This window comes from Macrobrachium nipponense, chromosome 36, assembly GCF_015104395.2.
Source record: "Macrobrachium nipponense isolate FS-2020 chromosome 36, ASM1510439v2, whole genome shotgun sequence".
Lineage (NCBI taxonomy): Eukaryota > Metazoa > Arthropoda > Malacostraca > Decapoda > Palaemonidae > Macrobrachium > Macrobrachium nipponense.
The window spans coordinates 48862487-48881458 of NC_087220.1; the positions used below are offsets into that span (position 1 = coordinate 48862487).

General features: G+C 36.3%; 1 protein-coding gene across 3 annotated transcripts in view; it reads right to left on the reverse strand.

Moving 5' to 3' along the window:
• LOC135203614 (uncharacterized) overlaps nt 1-18972 on the reverse strand; it is a 383148-nt gene that overhangs the window by 10244 nt on the left and 353932 nt on the right. The window lies entirely within an intron of this gene.

Sequence of the window (18972 nt, forward strand, 5' to 3'; positions counted from 1 at the left end):
GAAAGTAAACCGGCTAAAAATTTGGAGATAGAGAACGAAGGACTATTATAGGCAGCCATAATGGGTCTAAGAGGTATATTAGGCTTGTGAATTTTGGGTTGGCCATACAAAATACTGAAAGAAGAGCCAGTCACAAATCAACAACTATGATGCACTGAGTCTTTAGTGCGAAACGTTTTTTGGTTAATAAACTTGGCCTTTTTTAACAACATGTGTATCATGGACCCTCCTGAAGTCTATATATCTTGCTGACTGCAATATTATATATATATATATATATATATATATATATATATATATATATATATATATATATATATATATATATATATTATAATATATATGGATATTTATATTTAATATATGTAATATATGTATATATATATATATATATATATATATATATATAATATATATATATATATATATACATCACTAAGTACAAGTAGGATCTTTTTGTAATCTTACTAACCCAAGATAATATATTATATATACTTAACAAAATCACCAAACAATTCTTAAATATAAAATTATATGATATAACAGCTCCCACAATGCTTCTGTTCTCTCACGAGCAGTAGAGGCCGGCAAGCGCTTTCTGCTCCGAAGTAGATCAGGAACCGCTAGACCCTTAGTAAGAAGACTTTGAAAAGCAAATTTAGGGCGTGACTCGGCATTTTTTTTTTTTTTTTGGAGATGAGAGAAACGAAGGACTATTATAGGCAGCCATAATGGGTCTAAGAGGTATATTAGGCTTGTGAATTTTGGGTTGGCCATACAAAATACTGAAAGAAGAGCCAGTCACAAATCAACAACTATGATGCACTGAGTCTTTAGTGCGAAACGTTTTTTGGTTAATAAACTTGGCCTTTTTAACAACATGTGTATCATGGACCCTCCTGAAGTCTATATATCTTGCTGACTGCAATATTATATATATATATATATATATATATATATATTTATATAATATATATGGATATTTATATTTATATGTATATAAGATATATATGTATATATATATATATATATATATATATATATATATATATATATATGCACACTCACTAAGTACAAGTAGGATCTTTTTGTAATCTTACTAACCCAAGATAATATATATATTACTTAACAAAATCACCAAACAATTCTTAAATATAAAATTATATGATATAACAGCTCCCCACAATGCTTCTGTTCTCTCACGAGCAGTAGAGGCCGGCAAGCGCTTTCTGTTCCTCCGAAGTAGATCAGGAACCGCTAGACCCTTAGTAAGAAGACTTTGAAAAGCAAATTTAGGGCGTGACTCGGCTTTTTTTTTTTTTTTTTTTTTTTTTTTTTTTTTTTTTGTGAAGGGAAGTTCCTTTGAGGCGTTGAAAAGTGTTAAGCTTCAAATACATTGTTTATTGAGGTTTCCCTTCGACGTGCATTTTTTTTTTTTTTTTTTTGTCGTAGGCCTTGGGATAAGGAGATGAAAGGAAAGTAAGCTTTTTTTTTTTTTTTTTTTTTTTTTTTTTTTAAAAATCTTGGAGTATTTGTTTTTTATGTTTCTTTTGTTAATATTTCCATGATTTTATCATCGATTTTGGGGTTTGATCTTACCCATTTTTTTTTTTTTTTTTTTTTTTATAATATTTCCATGGCTTTTCGTCGATTTTAAGTGTTTGATTTTGCCCCTTTTTGAGTTATAGTTATTTTTTCTTTTTAGGTTAGATTTTATTTAGCTAACGTAAAGCCGATTTTTTAATATTTTTTTTTTCATTTTGTATTAAGTAGGTCGTGGTTTATCAATGTTGGAGCTTTTTTTTTTTCTATGGTTTTTTCGTTTTTTAGGCATTTCCATGAATTTTTCATAGATTTTCTGTTTTGATTTTTGTCCCTTTTTGAGTTATCTTTTTTATTTGAATTATTTTTGTATTAAAAAGATTTAATTAGTTCGTGGTTTTTCAATTTTAGGGGTTTGGTTTTTTAATTCTTTTAATTAAAAATATTTCCATGTCTTTAATCGGTTTTGGGGTTTGATTTTGCCCCTTTTTTGAGTTTAAAAAAAAACAAAAAAAAAAAAAAAACAAGACATATATATCAGTCAACCGCCTCGCCCACAGCAATGCGTTTGTCTGTATGTTTTTGTTTTTAACGTACGCGTGCATATGTGTCAGTGTACGTTTGTGGGTTGATCCGTGTGTACAATTCGGAGGAATTTAGCATTGTTACGTTTTGCTCGTGTACAGCAGCGTGTATGTGCATCTCTCTCTGCCTGTGTACATGTGTGTATATATATATATATATATATATATATATATATATATATATATATATATATATATATATTCTGGAGTGCATCCAGGGCGTTAGCAATTAACCCGCACAGGTCGTTAAAGGAGTTGGAACCTAAATACTCATTGGTATATGCATACGTGCATACATGAACACATACATATATAAACATGGGGGGAAGAAACCCCAGTATTCATAAGGTAAGCGTGACACGAAACGGAAGGCAGACCCCACACCCATTACATACACAGGCTCTCTCTCTCTCTCTCTCCCGGCAATCACCCCATCTCTCTCTCTCTCTCTCTCTCTCTCCACCTCTTTCTCTCCATTCTAACAGGTAATGAAAATGAGAGAGTTGCATCATAACATAACGTTTATTTACAAGAATAACTAAATCAATTACTAAGCCAATCCAGTCTTACAGACTAACATTGTCAAGTCCACCCAAAAGTCCACACCTTTCCCTGGGAACTCTGTCCCGCCCGAAATCCAGATTCCATCTGTACCAAAAGGATATACAGAACACATCTCGGATAAGTACACACACAAGTTTCAAAGACAAAGTTAATAAAATGGAACATCTTACAAGATATCAAACAAGCCATCCCTTTGGCTAAAGTAAAGGTAACACTTACCCATTCCCAACCGGAATATCACTCACTGATAAATAAAAACACTTTGGCATCTGCCATCATGGCTTCGCCTTCCTCCCCCGAATGTCTGTGCAAGTCTTCCCATAGACTTGGCTAGTGATACATTATGAATAGAAGAGGCGCACACGCACATACGAACACACAGTTCGCTAGCGCCTCACGGTTCTAGCTGCATCTAGTTTCACAAATGCACTTTGAGAAGAGTTCATAAACTGTCGTACATTGACTTCCTGAATTAAGCACTTTTATCTCACGCCATCCCCTAGAATCTCATTGATCAGCTATTCTCAGGTCGTTATCTCTGCACTGTCCTCCACATTCCATAGGTCACAGAGAACGTACGAACAATATATTATTAATCAAAATCCCTATGTCTTACAGATAGCTCGGCCACCTATATGCTAGCTCCCGCCTAGCAAAATTGCTTATATAATATAAAACATTGGCCGGCTTAAAACAAAACAAGTAAAACTGCAACGTCTCTGGCATTATAAAATAAAGTCTTATCACGCTTTATCTCCCAATAACACAAAACGCATTTTCTCTCATATTTTCTGCATTAGGATTCTTGAATATCCCTCTTCGCTTGTCTGCAACTAGCTGAACAGACAGCAACAGGCTATAGCAGGCTGTAGCAACTGTAGGAAGACGGAATGCCTCCCTCATCGTAGAAGACTCTCACGGCTTTCTGTAGATCCCAAAAGACCACGCTGTAGAATTCTCGCGATCACCCATCATGGAAATACTTGTAATCACCCTGGGCAACATGGCAGCAACCTCTCGGCACGGCTGGTGGACGTCTTGCTGGTGTCGGGGAACGACTTTTTCCTTTGGGTGTGTGTTAGTATGTCAGTCAAGTCTTTGGTCAATCTAAGAAAATTAACCCAAACATACTACTTCTATCAAACAATGATCTCAAAAAGTCAGAAATACTAACTGAACGTCTCCCAATTAACTCCCTTAATATGACTACTAAAATGATAAGTCATTATCGCAACTCTCTAAGAAAAAAAACATCAAGTTCTCCAACTCAATTCTCCAAACTCGCACATCAGCACACACACAACTCAGAAATCACAGCAACTCCACGGAATTCTGCACTCACATTTCGAACTCGAATGTGCTCACAAGAGAAAAAAAAAAGAAGGCAAAATCGTAATAAGTCCAAGAAAAAAAAGAAAGTATCTCGTAACATACCCAGACCCAAAAATGTTCTCGCAAGTTCTGACAACCCACAAAATCAGCAAAAATCTCCAACTTTTAACAGCAAAAACCCCTTTACTGCTCAATAACTAATCACAATGAGACCTTATGTCAAACTCCCATTTCGTAAGTAACAACCCTCGAAAAATCACATCTCCCGGTAAAATCAAATCTCCCGTCCAAAAAAGAAATGCTACTTAAGCTTAATCCCCAAATTATATCTCTCATAGGAAAAGGAAGAAAAACAATAAAAAAAAAGGATTATCACAAGTAGATTTCCCCAATCACAAAATACATAATACATGTATAATATGCATAACTCCTGCGTTTTTCTCAAGAAATGCTCCATGTAAAGCCCCGGAATTTGCCAGAAAGCAAACTCTCACACATGCGCTTTCGTGAAATGCTATAGCCAACATTTCCAGATATTGCAAAAATTCTGATCTGTCACCATCAGAGGAAAAGAATCAGCACACGGCTCATCACACCGCCTGTCAGCAGAAAAATCGCCTGCGGACGCATGCTCAAAGAACAGCACAAAAATTGTCTAGTCAGACACATAAGTTTGGAAACTCATGATTCTCTAGAAAAAAAAGGTCTAACTGACACATTTCACAGAATTAACTCCAGGATATGACTAATGTGTTCAAAAACTGTCTCGAAGACTTATTCTCTCAACATGACTTTGTCCAAATTATATTTCTCCAAGAATAACACACTTGTGAACATAAAAAATGCACACACATCTCCAAAATAACTCGTAATGCAGTAATGCCACTTCTCTCTAAATAGACACGAAACCAAAAAAAAGAACCACAGAAATCTTCTCTTGACTCGAAAAAAACTCCATAACCACAAAAAAAAGGGTCACCTGCGCAAGATTAATTCCAACTCCATTATGAGACACCATATCAATAATAACACCACTCCGGTTATAAAAATATTTCCTCCATTTGGTTAATAACCAACCCCCTTATATTATTCTCTTATTTCTCCAATAGCCACATGTCAGTAGAAACATCACCACTCCAAGAATAGAGAATAATCACCTCTATTTCGGCAAATACAAAATATTTACCTCTATTTCCCCAATAACTCCATGTGGAACAAAACAAGGCTCCAAAAATATATCTCCAAAAAATGTGCACTAAAGGCAACTAACTCACATACTCACAAATATTGCCCCATAATCTCCAAATATGTGTCTCCATTTGCAACAAAGATGGCTGCAAAATAATTGAACTAAACATAGCTCTCATCACATTGGCAAATATCAAAAGTGGCCAAAAAAAATATATCTCCCGTATATTATATCTCAAATATACTCCAAAATAATCATATAACTCCAAAATAATAATATACCTCCAATTATCCTCTCCAAAATAATATATCTCAATTATATCCTCAATTCCTAACTCCAATTCCTCCTCTGAGAATAACTCAATGTTATAGTCAAAAACTATAAAAACTCACTCCATTTAGCATAACTGCTAAAAAAGGGCAAAATCTCGGTAAATAAAACTGTCTAGAAAATTCTAGAAAAAATCACCAATGTGCCACAAGTCATTATAACAGAACTCCCAACCCCACAGTGTCTAAGCAAAGACTGTCCCCCATATGCACTACGACATAAGCCACTAGAAACTTAACCAATTTCCTATCTCTCACAAATTCGTCACAAATACAACAAAGGTATGTGCAATTAACTCGCAATTTCTGGAACACAAATATCCTAGAGAAAAAAATGTAGTGCCATTACGTATGCATTCAAAAAATGCAAGAATTCTCCCGTAAATCTCTTTGTGCAGCATCTAATAGCTGAAAACACAAACACGTTCCTGAACAATGACTCTAAGTCATGAACTGAGACAATATTCACACTAACTGGAGAGAAAAAAATAAATTCAAATTCACCCTTGGTAAAAAAAAAAACTTGTGTCACCTATGGCTAATTTCCAAAAAAGGAGAAAAGAAAAATCAACGGCACCACTAACTATCTCCCGTAACTCACTAGATGTCAAGCAATTATCTGCTGAACTCATAAAAAAAAGAAAAAAAAAAAACTAAAACAATGTGTTGTTAGTCTTCCATAATCACAAAAGATTTCACCTCCCTTGACAGCATTAAAACACCCACGTATTAGTATAAAAAAATTAAATAAATCAGTATCAGAAATATCATTATCACAAAATCACCAAAAAAAATTGCTATCATCAAAATCATCAGTATCAGTACAAAAAATATCACCAATGTTAATGCTTGTCCATTCTCCAAAAATTCAGCACAAAATTCAGCAAAAGTTCAGCAAATTTCACGCAATTCACCAAGATTCAGTCATATTCATCAAGATTCAGCAAAACTCATCCCCGTGAATCACTGAAATATTCTCCCAAAGTTACAAAAACTCAACAAATAATTAACACAAGACTTCTCCCATGAATTCATTGTAATAATTCTCCTTGAATAATTATCTGTAATAATTATCAAATAATCTCCCATGAAATATCTCAAATCTCTCGTAAAACAATTCTCCCGTAATGACAATTATACTTAAGTAAACCTCCCGTGACACATCTCAAGTATAAAAATTATTAATAATAATAATAATAACTCTCCATAGCAATAATTCTCTTGCAAAAATCTCAAGTAAGGGTGAAATTCAAATAGCATACACTAGTATTGCTGAATCCTATGACATACAATTTCTCCAGCATGCAACACCATGACATAACACCATTGCCACACAACACAGATACAACACCAATCATCGGCATATCAAAGTAATTTCTCCAACACAATAAAAAAAAAAAAATAATCTGTGTATCCCCCTTATATTTGTGTCTTTCAAGGCACAAAGAAACATATAACACATCCCGTGCATGTTAACTACTTTTCCCCTCATTCACGGAAAAGAAAAATCTCTTTTCTATTTCCTTTTCTCTTCATCCAAGAGAGAAAAAAAAAATCTTTTCTAATAAAAAGACTCTACGGGCATTTCACTTCATCAACTAATCAATCAGCTGATATCTTAGCATTCAATGTCAAGGCCAAATCCATCTCCAACACAAAGGAAAAAAAAGGAAAAGGGGGAGTTCACCCACACTGAGAAAAAAAATTTCTCCCCCCCCCCCGTGAGACAACCCCTCAGTCGAGCGGCAGAACAGCCCGAGGCATACCAGCAGTATCCCCCATCTCCCCTTGAACAGTGTCTGAGGAACCCTACCCAAGGTATACCCTAGTGCCCATCCCTGCACTATCTCTCGAGGGAGGCTAGTGGTACCTTCCATGCTACTATCCCCCCGAGGCAGGCCATACTCCCCTTGCAATATCCCGCCATGCAATGCCTCCCTGCGCCGGTTAGCAGAAATATGCTGAGCCCGTAAAATTGTGGCCGCTCTGTGTCTCTAAGCCAGATATGCCTATTTAAGCACAGTTCACATGCATAAATACATCTTAATACACTCCTATGTTTTAAACAAAGACGAATGCATACGTCTATTATAAACACGTGCAAAATAAAGAAAACACATCACTATGGGGCAAAGACAAGAAAAATTATTGACCTCTTGAACCAATCCCATAACCCTGAAATATTTAAACAAAAACCCACTCCTTCAAAACAATAGTTTAACACTCACCACTCCATAATGGGAAAAAAAAACTCGAAATTCTTCGTAGAATACGTAAATCTCGTCGGCACAATACAAACGCGACCGGTGAGATGACCCCTAGCAACACTCACTCATGAACTAGACTGAGTTGCTTGTCTCACGACTCCCGCCCTGAAGAATCTCGGTACGAGCAAATTTGATGACCCTAATAGAAATTTTCTTTCCTCATCCCCCCTTTTTTTCTAACTGGCCAACCATCTCTACATTGGCGTTCCTAGGCATAAAAAAAGAAAGAAGACTTTCTATATCCCCTCTTAACCGCTGACACCACTATAAACATGGGGGGAAGAACCCCCAGTATTCATAAGGTAAGCGTGGACACGAAACGGAAGGCAGACCCCACACCCATTACATACACAGGCTCTCTCTCTCTCTCTCTCCCGGCAATCACCCCATCTCTCTCTCTCTCTCTCTCTCTCTCTCTCTCTCTCTCTCTCCACCTCTTTCTCTCCATTCTAACAGGTAATGAAAATGAGAGAGTTGCATCATAACATAACGTTTATTTACAAGAATAACTAAATCAATTAACTAAGTAATCCAGTCTTACAGACTAACATTGTCAAGTCACCCAAAAGTCCACACCTTTCCCTGGGAACTCTGTCCCGCCGAAATCCAGATCCATCTGTACAAAGATACAGAACACATCTCGGTAAGTATACACACAAGTTTAAAGACAAAGTTAATAAAATGGAACATCTTACAAGATATCAAACAAGCCATCCCTTTGGCTAAAGTAAAGGTAACACTTACCCATTCCCAACCGGAATATCACTCACTGATAAATAAAAACACTTTGGCATCTGCCATCATGGCTTCGCCTTCCTCCCCCGAATGTCTGTGCAAGTCTTCCCATAGACTTGGCTAGTGATACATTATGAATAGAAGAGGCGCACACGCACATACGAACACACAGTTCGCTAGCGCCTCACGGTTCTAGCTGCATCTAGTTTCACAAATGCACTTTGAGAAGAGTTCATAAACTGTCGTACATTGACTTCCTGAATTAAGCACTTTTATCTCACGCCATCCCCTAGAATCTCATTGATCAGCTATTCTCAGGTCGTTATCTCTGCACTGTCCTCCACATTCCATAGGTCACAGAGAACGTACGAACAATATATTATTAATCAAAATCCCTATGTCTTACACATACATAAATACATACACACACTGGTAGAACTATATGCATGACTATTTTCATGGTTCGTGTGTAAATTGAATTCCTCTTACATACATACATCCATATACATGAATACATGCGTGCACTTCAAGAACTATATGCATGAATATTTTCATGCATAAATTGAGTTCCTTGGACATGCATACATATATGAATATATACACAATTCAAGAACGTTATGCATGAATATTGTCGTCAGTGATTGAATGCCTTATACATACATGCATGAACACACACACACACACACACACACACACTTCAAGAGCTATATTCATGAATATTTTCATGCTTACATTGAATACCATATACAAACATCATTACATATCCCTATGCACACGCCAAGAGCTATATTTTTATCAATATTTTCATGCATGAATTTAATTGCTTGTACATACATACATACATACCAGATGCCTATACACACTTCAAGAAGTATAAATTAATTTCATGTGGAGAGAATTAAATGTGAAAGTTTCTTTAGATAATCATTTGCCCCAGTCTAGATGCATCTTATATTAATGACGTTTATATTAGTTTAAATTTGATTATGAATACTTTTTCCAGGTCACTGCCTATTACATTACTCGCTGAAATTTGGTCTACTGGAATTCGAAGCTCCTGTTGTTGTCTATCGTCACGTCCGGTATCTTAGCCGTTTTTGGGTCTCAGAACACTGTATTAGCCTATTCCAAAATGAAGTTCACACTTTAGCCCAATCTCGTAGCCGTTTTTGTATTGACCTCCAATAATATGAAATTCGGTGCTCGATATGTGTACTTGATTCATCTTAGTTCCATAAAATTGTATAACCTGTGTGTATTATTCTGTTTACGAATTACGAGGACAGGTAACAATGCATATTGAGATAATAATTATGCCTGCTGCGTACTCTCTTAGCATCCAGTACATTTCTATCGTATAAAGACGTTGAGAGTATAATACAGAACTAGTCATATTTTCAGGTTTCATTATTCTGTTGTTGGTAATAATCTGAAAGTTAAGGTGCCTGGGATTTTGATAACATTTTCATGAAACCGCAAATGCTGTGGCTTTGTGGTCGTCGATCAGATACCAAGTGGGAACAATTCTGTTTTCTGTTCGGTCTTCACATAGTATTTGTTTCATTTGATGCTTTTAGAACCTGTTTTGAAACATCACAAGCGTCACAATAATGCCATGTAACTGTGACGTCTTGATTTTTTCATTTAATGGAATACTATAGTAAACTACACTTGTATTTTGTAGCATTTATATCAATTGTAATTGCAGGGATGATTATAGATTGTATTATTTTTTATTTCTTTTCTGGTACCATTTTTACCGTCAACTTTTTTCCTCCTCAACATAAAACGATTTTTACCTTTTAAATTTTGATACTTGGCTGGTATTTTGTTTGACTTTGTGATGAATAGCGACTTTGAAGTTTGTGAATAATGCAACCGTTCCGATAAATCACAATGGGATTGTATATTTGGAGCTAAATAGGCAAACAGTAAGGCCTGTGTTTTGTTTCGTATTGAATGGTGAAACGAATTTTTATTTCAAGGGATCAAACACCAGTAAAAGAATGCTCGTGTAGTTCTCTCCGGAAAATCATGACAAGAGGCAATATTTCAGCCTAACTTTGGTGAAAGAATGGACTTTTTGAACATTAATTTATGACTCAATAATATCCCAAATGTGCGCATAAGCTTACAAAACAGAACGCAGTTGATAATATTTTACGTATTTATTCCCTTTCCTGATGTGTGTCTGAGAAGGATTCTTGCGATTTAATCTTGGTCATAAGTATTTGCTATTAGGTATGCAAACAACAATTGTAGTGATAAAGTTATACAGAACTCATTATTGATGAGTTTTAGTCCGGGTGTTCATAGTGACTCAGTCTGGAGTTGACGATCATCACGCAATATCTGTGAACAACCGTGACTGAATCAACCCTAACAAATTGATGATTTTGCCGGATGTGAAAGCACAAGCGAATGTAAAGATTTTCATATTCTGGAAGTGGATCCTCTAAAGACCTGTTCAGATCGGTTGACTTTGTGTTCACCGCTTCGTTTAGTGTAATAACGGCACATACACATGCAATCATTTCGAAGAGTTTTATTATTACTAGAATGTAATTTTTAGAAAATTTCGTTGGTCTATGTTAGATTGAATGTAGACATTTCTTATGATGATCATGATAATAACCGTGGGAGGTATGGATATATTTGCCAGATTTTTGTCAAGGAAAACCAATCTAGAAAAGTCAATAGAATATAAAGTAGGAAAGGCGAGTGGGCAGTTTCATCTGCAGCGCAAGAGTGATTACACAAGGTCTGTTTTCATACGAGATTAAGGGACATTACCACCCTTAAACACATACCTATGTAATACATACAGCAGTAGGACCTGGACACGTGTATTAAAATCACGCGTATCTGATGGAAAATAACTTTTGTGTGTGTTTCATTATATCTGTTAAACACATAAAAACAATGGATTATTGTTTCTAAATATTGAAGTTCAATTTGTTTTTTTTAATGAACTCATTCAGATGTTTTCCCCCGTACGTCCGTGTCCATCGGAAAGTTAATATTCCATTTTTTATTAGTTGTCTTTGTTCTCATATCATGGTTTGATGCATTGCATAATTGTGGGGGGTTGGAGGCGGCCGTGGATGTTAAGATAGGGTTTTCAGCTTTCCCTCCTTTCCAGAATGTTTACGGTATAATATTTGCAACATTTAGTTTGTTATTATAACCGTCATTTTTCATTGTGTACGTACGCCGGTAGTATTTATAATATATAATGATGATAATAATTTTATTCTGTGGAAGATTTTTAATCAAGTAAATGATCTCTCTTGTTTGAAAATAGCATGCATTATGAATAATTAAAAAAAAAACATTTATTGCACGATGCTTTTAATAGATCACGATGATGTGATATAAATTCGTTCATGTATTTATATATATATATACTCTATATACTCTATACACAAGTGTATATATATATATATATATATATATATATATATATATATATATATATATATATATAAAGCAGGCTCAAGTACATAAAAACACGTGAAATGCATCTCCGTGGGTATTTATGTGCGCTCTTTACCCAGAGATTTAATCTCTCGCTTTCCTGTTTTACAGCTCTCGCTTGATATGTATAAGCAATTTTCAGCTTTTACGCTTACTTCCTCTCTCTCTCTCTCTCTCTCTCTCTCTCTCTCTCTCTCTCTCTGCTCTCTCCCTTCTCTCTCTCTCTCTCTCTCTCTCTCTCTTCAGGGTTAATTGCATTCTTGCAACCATAATGAAATGCTTGTTTATGTTATCGTTCGCTGCTGGTAAATTTGGGGAGAAAATTCCGTCTTTAGTGGAAAGCTTCGGAAATGAAACACTTGGGATGATTAAGGTCAGGTTTCCTCGTTCGTTATAGTGTTAATGAACCACGAGGGATTTCTTCCCCCCGGGATTCGAATGCAGTTCCGGCTGCCATTTTCTTCATTAGTGTGGATTTTTCGCTTAAGGAGAGAGAGAGAGATTATAATTATTAATTATATTCAACCTTCGTAATGGCATTGGTATTTGAGCGCATTGGCAGGGCCGTTTGTTTTGATTTTAATCGATCATTTTTTACGCTGAATTTTATCAAAACATCATCAGAGAAGATAGAAAACGATGATGTAATTTATGCGTTTATTCAGATAATATGACGGTAGAGAGAGAGAGAGAGAGAGAGAGAGAGAGAGAGAGAGAGAGAGAGAGAGAGAGAGAGAGGTTTTCTAATTGTCATCTGTAGGAGAAACCTAGTTCTAAGGAAAGGGTGAAATAGAAAAAATCCATTAATTACTATGACAAGACAACGTTTTCCCTAATTAAATAGACTGCTATTAATATTGCTTCTCAAGGAGGTTTTATTTTTATATATTTATCTGGCAATTCTATAGCCTTATTAACATTACTCTGGCGTTCGACAAACGAGCTTTCCTTCATGTTTACATGTCTGGGCGACTTTTTTTCGCAAGCAGCCCTGTCGTTACTGCAATCTATGTACATTGTTATAACGTAGGTGAAAATGTACTAAAAGCATCTCTCTCTCTCTCCTCTCTCTCTCTCTCTCTCTCTCTCTCTCTCTCTCTCATCAGCTGTATCATTTGGGTTAATTGCATTCTTGCAATGTAAACGAATTGCATGTTTATTTTATTGCGCTCTGCTGATGATGGGAAAATGCCACCTTAGCGGAAGGTCCCAGAATTTCAACGCTTCGGATGAATGAAGCCGCATTTTAACCTGAATATTTATGTAAATAACGCGAATGAAATCGTCTCAATATTACTACCGTCTGGGCCTCATCGGTTATATTTATTATATACTTTATTGACAAAACATTACATTTGTTGTAATACCATATTTACATTTAGTTTGCAGAAAACAGTGGTTTTTAATCTATAACAATAACTCATTTCACCAATACATTATAACATATTTTGTCCATAAAAGGGAAAATATTCTCAAACACCAACACCAAAATAAAGAATAACCCTTATTTTATTTATTTATAAACAGAAGTACTCTGGGGATCATTCACTAAGGCTTTGACTGACTTAAGGGTCTTTTGGCGTCGCATGGGTCAGGGTCACTAACTTTAAAACGTTCAATGTCTGTGGCAGTGGAAAGAAAGGGGCGGCCAGACACATACAGATTTTTACTGTAATTGTATGTTAATTTGTTACAATGTGAAATATCCTTGGTGAGAGAGAGAGAGAGAATGTTACTGTAATGGTCCAGCATCGATAGGTGGAGCTGTGAAGGCTGGCAAAAGTTTCATTTTCATTCCCCGAGCACGAACACTGTTAAATAGTAATGACTATTACTTTCTTGGCAAGTGTTGTTTATTTAAGTTTTGTTTGGCTTAGTCCGTAGAGTTTCGTAAGGGTTTTATTTATTTATTGTTTATTTGAATGAGTTTGGGAGTAGGAAGGTAAAGAATGGTATTGCACATTTCTCGGAATAATGTCATGATGATAAACATTGATTTTACAATGAATATACTCGTATATTTAGGCGTTGAGTTGATTACGTTGTTTAACTAAGACGTTTTACTCATCCGTTATCGCTTACCTGTTGCTCTAGTGTTCTAGGTAAGCTGATTTATGAAGATTAGTTTAAAATTTGATTATTATTAGCATCGCAGAAGAAAGACAGAGTGAACGAGGAACTCGTATGACTGTCGTCTGTAAATGTCTGTGTTTAGCCTTCCGCTCTCTTTCTGGTATATTTCCTTCTCCCATTCACCCGCGCTATTCTCGGCGTCTCCTCTTCCTTCCTTCCTTCCTTCCTTCCTACCCCTCCCATCTGATGCTGGAAGCCAGTGCGCAGTTGTGGTACTGTTCCTCCGGGAGCCTCTGCAGTTCCACCACAGCAAAAATTTCATTCGAAGAAAATGAAGTTTTACTTTCCGCGAAGGATTTAGTGGAATGACTCCACAAGTCTGGATGCAGCGGCTTCGAATTTTTCCTTTTCTTAGTTTTCCTTTGTTGGTGGGGGTAGTAATGAATGACTTTATTGGTGTTTGTTGTAAGTGTAACATTCTCTCTCTCTCTCTCTCTCTCTCTCTCTCTCTCTCTCTCTCTCTCTCTCTCTTAGTTTTACTTCCTCACTTTTCTGTACTGTTAGGAAAAGTAACGAACGCTTAATGACTTAATGGTGTTGTTTCAGATGTGAAATTCTCTCTCTCTCTCTCTCTCTCTCTCTCTCTCTCGCTCACTCTCTCTCTCTCTCTCAAGCAAATCCTTATATTGTATTGTATTTGTAAACTGTTCAGTGGATGTTCAGCGTTTTTGTATAGTCAGCGTTATCTGTTTTCCATCTTGTAACAATTCCAAGCGTCGTTTCTCATGAACATCCGACTTTATGCCAGAATTTCCACTATCTTTATTACGTCGAATGTCATAATTGTATTGAGACTGGATTTCATCACAAGCTTGTCATACAGGCTAACAGTGATAACGCGTTCTTAATAATACTAGCAAACTGACCCATCTACGATGGGTGATAAAATACGGGTGCAGAAGTGAAAAATTTATATGTACTATTTGCTCAGCAATATTAAAATAAGGGCGATTTTTATACATGCGTTATCAAAAAACTTGCGGATATTGATGATAATTTTCAGCTTCTATTGTGTCCGAGCTGAAATATTCGCGACTTTCTCCGGGGAAGTTGTACAGAAATTATTTATGAAAAATCGTAAAGTAACTAAGTCTACGGTCATAACCAGTCTCGTTTCACGGCCAGAAACAGCTCCCTTTCAGGGAATCCCTTCTCACCCCCACCCCCTACAAAGCAGGGGGTTAGGTTGGATGAAACCCCATTACAAACCATCTTAGGGATCCCCACCATGACCCTGCCAAGTTTCATGCCCATCTGACCAGCCGTTTGGCCGTAATTGAATGACAGACATACGGACAGACATTACGCCCATTATAGTATGATAATACTGTCACTACTGACTTGTGTGGTAATGGTAATGTTTAATCCGTATTATTCTCCCCAGTCTTACCTTCAGCTATTCCAAATAAGTGGTTTTCCTTATAGTAATGTTACCCATCCGTTATTGACGTCCCTGAAGAGCCATTCAGGAGAGAGCTGCCTCTCTGTGTAAGATGTGTACGGGTCTTTGGCTCTAAGGTCACGGCTATAGTGTGTAATAGTTTAATGGCTGATTGCTTTCTTCGTTGGCTACTCTTGATTTAACCTGACAGCTGGCAATCCTTGAAATGCGCTCTTTAGAACTTAGAATATTTCTTTTCAGTCTTGTGGAGCAAATTATTGACCGGTTGAATACAGGGAGAAAGCGCCTCAGTGGCGTGGTCGGCTTGGTCTTGGCCTGCCACCTCGGTAGCCACGAGTTCGATTCTCGGCATTCCACTGAGGGATTAGAGATGTATATTTCTGGTGATAGAAGTTCACTCTCGACGTGGCTCGGGAGTCACGTAAAGCCGTTGGTCCCGTTGCTGAATAACCACTGGTTCCATGCAACGTAAAAACGCCATACAAACAAACAAATACAGGGAGAAGGTTTTTTTTCACAAAAGGAAACCTGTAGCTGTAACATAACGAATTGTTCTGTTTTTGTAACCTTGTAACCTCACCTCTTAATATCTCAGAAATTATAGAATAAACTCATTAATGGGCCATGTTGGTTTCTGTTGTCAACATTTTGTGTATCCTTAGGTGGGAGAAGTTATTTGTTTATAATCCTCATGGAAAACTATTCTGCTAAGCGCAGAAAAGCGTGTTTTCAGGTCATCTGTTACATGCTGCAGATTAAGGTCTTTTAGTTGCAACACCTAAGCTGTTTTCAATTCTTTCTTTGCCTAAAACCCAGCTGTTGGCAGAAGGTCCGTGGTAGCGTCGATTTCACATCTGTCTCACTTCGTTGGGTTCTGTTTGATTGTCAGTGTGGTACGGTAAAAAATTAATAAATAAATAAATAAAAATGGCTTGGTTGAATTCCAGATAGGTCATTATGATGGGATGTGTATACCGAAGGTCATTGGTGACCAGTAGGTCCCGTACCTGAGAGGGCACTGTTCTTGCTACATAGAACTAAGTAATGTAGTAGAGCATGTTGCTCTTTTAATATGTTTCTTGCAGGTGATTGTGCTTTCAGTGTGTATGTGTAGCCTATATATATATGTATATATAATGTATACCTATATGTATGTGTGTTTTTGCAAAATGCATTTCCTTATGCACGAAATATGTAGTCATATAAATACAATCAAACTGTGTATTCATGCATGCAAAAACATATGCAAACATGCATACAAATTCATTGTAAGAATATTAACTGTAGCTGATGCTATACGCTGTACCTCTGTGTATACTGATCTACGCCCATTCACACACACAGACTCAAGCTGACGCAAAACACATCGTATTGCGCAGTGCGCCTTTTAATCTGCGAATTTCAGCGACGTCTCGCGCCAGTGACGGATTCATGTGTCTCGGAATAACCTCATCATTAGTTGACAGTAGCATCATCGATCATGCTGTCAGTTACTGGTGACGGATTATGGCTACAACGCAGGAAATAAAATTGTGGATTTTCTCTCTCTCTCTCTCTCTCTCTCTCTCTCTCTCTCTCTCTCTCTCTCTCTCTACGATTATATGTGTATTTATTTATTTATTTCCTGCTTTTATAGCTTGGAAGAGACGTTTACTAAAATAAGTTTTCTTTTTTTTTAAATTCTTTTCCGCCATCAATATTCCTTTGTTCAGATGCTTTACATTCTCTTTTCATAACAAAAGTTATTGGTATTACGGCTCTAAGGAGAGGGTACAAAGGTTATCAGTTGTGTGATTTTCTAGTTTTAAGTCTTATTCATCAAAATATATTTTAGAAATGTTTGCAGTCGAAAGTATTCCATTGAGATATATAAAAGGCAAAGCTGCTTTTTCTTCTGTTGTCAACTTAACCGCACCTCTCCTCTCTCTCTCTCTCTCTCTCTCTCTCTCTCTCTCTCTCTCTCTCTCTCTCTCTCTCTCTCTCTGCATCTTTTGTTGGACACACATAAAAAAACTGTTTCAAATAAGGAGAATGAAACAATCGTTACTCAATTAGGAGAATGAAATAGATATTACTCGTTTTAGGAGAATGAAATCAACTGCAAGAAATGGTATAACTTTATTCTTTTAATAATAATAACACAGAGAAATCCTGATCAAGAGTCACTGAAATATCTACTGCTATTTATCAGAGGTAAAGAGATGAACTGCCTGAACTTTTCCGGTGAGAAACATTCCTCTGAAAACTGTAGTCATTCCTGAATAAATATGGATAGCTGGGGGTCTTATTAATATAATAACTTATTTAGATATTATTATATTATTATTATTATTATTATTATTATTATTATTATTATTATATTGTTAAAAAGAATGGCAGAATTAAGATAGATAATTTTGTATATTGTTTTTTCGATTTTTCTTGCAATCAACTCGCTTAATTCTGCCATTCTCTTTAACAGTATTTGCCTAAACGAGGATCTTTAACCAACATATTATTATTATTATTATTATTATTATTATTATTATTATTATTATTATTATTATTAATTATTATTATTATTATTATTATTATTAATCTTTTACCAGTTACTTACAACCATCATTTGCCTTAGTATGATTTTGATACCATGATCACTTGTTTTTATTAAATGATTTGCCATTTGTTCTTTTACCTTCTGAGATCTTGTTAAAAATATCGTCATGGTTTTTGAGTCATGATAAATGAGATTTTTTTTAGCTATTCATAAGTGACCACATAAAGGATTCGGATCAAGTTCCGTCGCTTAATTGGTGTTATGAATAATTTAAAAGATAATATTGTTTGTTTACTTATTTCTAATTATATGTTATATGAATTTTATTATGCCCTAATTTCTCCACGAATGATGTTCACAATAACTAAATCGAGGGTACTGCAGATTTCGATACCTGGTGTGTTATATTAATCGCCCTCGTAGGGGGATAGTGCCGTCAGTGCAACTCGCGGGCGGTGCACTGTAGGCATTACCTAATGTTGTATGCGCCTCAGTGGCGTGGTTGGTTTGGTGTTTGCTTCTCACCTCGGTGGTCGCGGGTTCGATTCGATTCTCGGCCATTCCATTGAGGAGTGAGAGATGTGTATTTCTGGTGATAGAAGTTCACTCTCGACGTGGTTCGGAAGTCACGTCAAGCTGTTGGTCCCGTTGCTGAATAACCACTGGTTCCATGCAACGTAAAAAACACCATACAAACAAACAAAACAAAATCTATGCAGCGTCCCTTCAGCCCCTGACTGCAACCCCTTTCATTCCTTTTACCGTAACTCCATTCATATTCGTTCTTCCATCTTACTTTCCACCCTCTTCTAACAATTGTTTCATAGCGCAGCTGCGACGCGACGGTCTCCTCCTGTTACACCTTTGTAACCTTTTACTCTC